This window comes from Lathyrus oleraceus, chromosome 3 (genome assembly GCF_024323335.1).
Source record: "Lathyrus oleraceus cultivar Zhongwan6 chromosome 3, CAAS_Psat_ZW6_1.0, whole genome shotgun sequence".
Lineage (NCBI taxonomy): Eukaryota > Viridiplantae > Streptophyta > Magnoliopsida > Fabales > Fabaceae > Lathyrus > Lathyrus oleraceus.
In genome coordinates, this window is record NC_066581.1 from 345,005,892 (window position 1) to 345,011,891 (window position 6,000).

The following is a 6,000-nucleotide window of genomic DNA, read 5'->3' on the forward strand; positions in this document are numbered from 1 at the left end:
GTAGGCATCCGATGCACCACTATATCAGTATCCAACCCGGGCATGTCTTCATAAGACCAGGCGAAAACCTCTACATAGTCGTGCAACATCTGAATCAATCTTTCTTTTACACTGTTTTCCAAATCTGCTCCTATTTTGACTTCTTTTCTGTCTACCTCAGTACCCAGATTTACAATTTCGAGGGACTCTTCATGCGGCTGTATAGTCCTTTCCTCTTGCAGTAATAGTCTGGCAAGCTCTCCAGGGACTTCACAATCTTCCTCACTTCCATCTTCGGCTTGGTAGATTGGATTTTCAAAGTCATAATGAACAGTAGCGGAATTATTATCAATAGGATCCAGAGTGGATACGGATCTGCAATTCGTTACGTGAGTGTGTGTAAGAAAACATAGCTCGTTTGGGAGATGACAGAAAAGATAAAGAGCGCAATATTTGAATGCAAAAAGTCCATTGATTTATTGAATGTGAATATGCTTATGAAGATGACAAAACCCTTAACAAATTAGCTATTGTGCCCCGGGCATGGACACAACGCTTGGAGAAGTTCAATTGTAAAAAAACAAAATTTGCAACACTAAAATAGACAATAACAATTACTCCTGACTAAAGGAAATCGGGAGAGTGTCTTCAGCCTTCCAATTATTGAGTCCGTCACCAATTGTTGGGAAAATCCAGCTATCCAGGTCGCAATCGCTGTCAGCATCTTCTACAGCATTAATTTGACTCTTGTCAGAGCTGAACCCCAGGCCAAATTTGTCAGACTTGTACGGTACGTCGATCAATTGACCCCAGCCAGTACGACCACCATCTTCAACCACGGCTTGAGCGTCCTTCAGAGAAATCATAGCAGGAGGAGCACGAATAACCTTGGGTACACAGGAAGTTGGCTTAAGGACAGGATTGGTCGGAGGAACTACTTCAAATGACTGACAAGGAGTCTCAATGAATTCACCATCCATCTCGACGTATCTGAAGGTATGCACACTACTGACAATGTACTCTTCTTCTCCACACACGGTGACAATTTTACCCTCTGTGGGATATCTCAACTTTTGATGGAGAGATGAAGCTACAACACCTGCCCCATGAATCCAAGGGCGTCCCAGTAAGCAGGAATAGGCAGGACGAATGTTCATTACATGGAAGGTAGTGTTGAAGACTTGAGGTCCTATCTTGATAGGCAGGACTACTTCGCCATGGACGACACTCTTCGCACCATCGTAAGCACGTACCACAATGTCACTAGGTTTCAGTTCAATGCTTTTACCGTCAAGTTTATCGAGCACGGCTTTCGGTAGCACATTCAAAGAAGAGCCATTATCGATCAACACATGAGACAGGGTGATTCCCTTACACTCAATAGAAATATGCAGGGCCTTATTGTGATTCTTCCCTGCTGGCGTCAGGTCAGCATTGGAAAAACCTAGGCCATCGTCAACAGTCAGGTTAGCAACATAGTTTTCAAACTGATCGACGGAGGTCTCCTGAGGTACATGGGCAGTCTTCAGGAATTTTATCAAGGCATTGGCATGAGATTCGGAAGATAACAACAAGGACAACATTGAGATTTTGGAAGGAGTATGCCCCAACTGTTCTACCACATCGAAATCACTCTTGCGGATGATTTTCAGCATTTCTTCCATTTCTCGTTTGGCAACGTCTTCAGTAGTAGCTTTGATCGGTATCTCTGACTGAGAAGGGTTGACTGGTTCCTTTCCTCGGTTTTCGGGAACCGGAGGTGAGATTTCTGGAGAGAAGATCCTTCCGCTTCGAGTAACTTTACTAGTCCCAACAATATCATTAGGATTAGCAGAATTGCCAACTTGCTTTACACCATGGATGTAAACATCACCTCCATAATTCCACGGAATGGCTTTGCTCGAGGAATATGGTACTGGGCCAGGTGTAGTAATGATCAGGGGGGCTACCTTGGGCTCAACAATGATCTTCACAGGTACTCTGGGAGCAGTAATCTTTACTGGACCTTTGGACCTTGCAATCACAGATACTTCTTCAATAGGGTTTTCCGCCTTAGAAACCCTTTCAAAGAGGATTGTACGATCGTCCATCAGTCGTTGGATACCATTCTTCAATTTCAAACAGTCTTCGGGCCGGAGTATGCAGAGATTGCAATCTTCAGTACAACCTGGAAATAAACCAGCTTGCAATAAATTCCTCTTTATGATCGGGAGAGGAGATGTTAAGTCTGCTACAGTAGTGATGAGAGGATTGTCATCGAGAGCATTAACAGCCTTGTCATGATTAGGCATAGGAGCAGTGATGACATTAGGAGTCTCCGGAGGCTCGAACTCAATTTCCCCAGCGTCGATCATGTCCTGAATTTTATTCTTTAACAGCCAACAATCGTTTGTATCGTGCCCGGGGCTATCGGAGTGATATGCACACCTGGCATTGGGATTATAACAAGGCGAAGCAGTGTTGACATTTGCAGGAGGACCTCTGAGAGTGATTAAGTTTACCTTTAGCATACTTTGCAGTGCTTGTGCTAAAGTCATATTGAGCTTGGTAAACTGCCTTCTTGGTCTGTCTTGTCTTTGCTGGAAGTTTTGAGCCGGCGGGGTTGCGATCGTCACTGCTCCAATGGCATGGTCACCATTTTTCTTATTATGATTCTTCTGACCATACACAGCATTCAATTCATTCTTCCCATGGTAGGACTTTTTGCTGCTTGTAGAAGTAGCTGCCTGTAACTTCCCACTCCGAATGCCGCTCTCCACCCGTTCACCCGTCAGTATAAGTTCAGTGAAACCTGATGAAGAACTCCCCAGTAGGTGGCTGTAGAATGGGCCAGTCAGGGTACCCATGAACAGGTCTACTAATTCTCGGTCAGTCATAGGGGGTTTGACCCTGCCGGCCAAATCTCTCCATTTCTGAGCATACTCTTTGAAGCTTTCTTTAGATCCCATGGCCATACTCTGCAACTGCAGCCGAGTAGGCGCTAGTTCAGAATTGTACTGGTACTGCTTATAGAAGGCTGTTGCTAAATCAGTCCAGGTGCGGATGTCAGAGCTCTCGAGCTGATAATACCATTCCAACTGAGCGCCAGACAGACTTTCTTGGAAGAAATGGATCCATAGTTTCTTATCAGTGGTATGCGGCTGAATCTTTCTCACATAAGCCCTTAGATGCATCTGAGGACAGGACGCGCCATCGTACTTAGTGAAAGTGGGGATCTTGAATTTGCGAGGAATGGTCACATCAGAGACCAGACCCAAACTTTCGAAATCCAGACCAGGTGTCTTCTGACCCTCCATGGCTAGCATGCGTTCCTCCAGCAATTTGTACTTATCATCTCTTGGAGAGTACTGTTCATTTTCATACTCTTCATCGTCATCCTCAGGGTTAGAGAAATCAGCATTCTCCTCCTCTGAATCATTCTCCGCCCCCTCTTCTGGACCATTCGGGATTCCCAATTTGATTCCCGTAGCCTGTCCTTTACGCCTTCTTCCTGGGTTAATGAAACTCACAGCTTTCTTGTCTTTCTTCTTTTCGACCAAAAGAGCCTTCAGTTCCTCCTGCCCCTTGGATAAGCTTAGCATCATCTCCTTGAATTGAGCATTCTGAGTCTGGAGATCTTTGACAGTTTGTTCGAGATCCATTTTTCTGTTTAAGAGGCAGACCGTGAGAATATGGTCCTTTAGAATACCTGTTATGCAATGTTATGTTATGAGATGCAATGCATGAAATGTTTTCAAGGACTTTTGGAATTTAACTTTGCGTAACTCACCAACAAGAGAGAAATGTTTATTGCTAATTTTTTTTGATCAATGTTCATTACAAGAAGAAAAATAATAAAAATACAATGAAAGCTCAAGTCTCCCAGGGGCGACTCCTTTTTGGGCGAAGATATGCATTGAGTCTTCGTTCCTCATTAAGCTGACTGGTGAGCTCTAGTACTTTCTTCCTTTCTGCATTGAACTGAGCTTCGAAAGTATCTCTCTCCTCTCTCAACTGGATCCAGGATCTTTTTAATTCCTCAACATCGGTAGGCATATCTGGGTAAGAGATGATCTGGGAAGTACCTCCTTCGACCTCTGATTCAACAATCAATGGTCCGACTGCAAGATATGGCATGACAAGTTCACGAGCTCTGGTGCGTACCCATCTGAGATAAGGATCCATAGGAATAGAATTTTTCTTTCCTAAATTGCTTTTTTTCACCATTCCCCAAGCTCGTACAAACTTTTGACGGAGATTTTGAGGGTCATTGTCATAGTCGAACACTATACCTTGAATAATCATTTCATGCGGACCATCTCTTCGAGCATGCCCAAACTGACGTAAGGCTAAGGCAGGATTATAAGTAATACCTCCTCTTATCCCCATGAGTGGTACATTAGGGAATTCTCCACATCGGTCGATGATGATAACATTTTCTCTGAAGTTAGAACACCATCGGATGTCTGAATGGGAGAGTGCCATTATCCTTTGAGACCATTTCAGATTCTGATCATTCTTCAAGACTGATTGAGGGAGGTGCGAAATAAACCACCTAGACAACAAAGGTACGCAGCACATGAGAGTCCCTTGCCTCTTCATAGTACGAGTGTGAAGGGAATGCAAGACATCTCTCAGCAAGGTAGGCACAGGGTTACGAGTGAGGAATATCTTAATAGCATTCACATCTATGAATTGGTCCGGATTAGGGAATAGCACCAAACCATAGATTAGCAATGCTAGAACATCTTCAAAAGCATGGACCTTCATAACTTTCAACAATTCTCGGGCCTTACCTACCAGAAATTTGGCGAGTAAACCCTTAACTCCACTTCTTGTTACCCAATTAGTCTCAATGTCAGACTTTGTCATATGTAAAGCTGCGGCAACTTCTTCAGACTTCGGAATCTTTTCCAGACCACTGAAAGGTATTTGATCAAGGATAGGTATCTCAAGCAGCTTGGAGAATTCTTCTAGTGTGGGTACCAACTGATAATCTGGGAAAGTGAAGCAATGATGCTTAGGATCGAAGAACTGGAATAGGACTCTCATCATATCTTCTTTGAAACCAGTGGTAACCAAATTGAGGAGATGACCATGTTTCTTGTTGAACTGAGCATGATCGGGGAGTTCTGACACCAAATCCTTGATTTGAGGAGAGATCGTTACAAGATTGATCCGGATAGTCTTCCTGGAAGCCATAACCTGTTCAACAGAGCAAAGCTAAATTCCTAAGTCCTTGAAATGGTTAGTATGATGCCATGATGTTATGATGTTATGATGCTATGATGTTATGAGGTTAAATAAATAACACGCACAAACAAGTCACACAACCATCATTCCTAGGTTTTGAGGCTTGCATGAGTTCCATAGGTAAGTACCCTCCCCACTGAGGTTTAGTTGGTTCAACCTGTCCTAGAATAGTAACCGGGTTCTAGAAGGATCTCAAATCATCGACCTTTCTTTAAGTCCACTTCAGTGCAACACCAAGTGGTTGACCAAAGCTTCCCTAAAGTCCAATCTCAAAGAGTGTAGTATCGAGTATCAACCAACTCCAGTCGGAACCGAAGTCAGTTATCTCACTACTTTCTAATGGCCAGGATGAGTCAATTAGGGTTCTAAAGGTCTGGTTAATGCTTTGGTGACACCACGCGGAAGCCAAATTTTTCCTCAAGTAACATGAGGAACATCAGGACAACCAAAGTGTCATACGGTGAACTGACTTTAATGTGTTTTTAATCGCAATGTCGCGGTTAGCAAGAGTCGCCACCGACTTTTCTTTTATCCAATAAGGAAAGGTGGAAAAGAACAGGAAAGACCTTAATTTAGATTTTGGGTTCGGGAGGTACATTATACAAAGGGAAGGTGTTAGCACCCTTTGTATCCATGGTTATCCATGGGCTCTTAATTGCTGGATCACTTATATTATTTTTCTTGTCTGAAAAAGTGCTTGTGAACGACTTAGAAAAGGTTTTGAAAAGAGAGTTTAACTTTGTAATGATTCTCGTATGAATGTATACAAAGTGGTTATCTCGTTTAGTT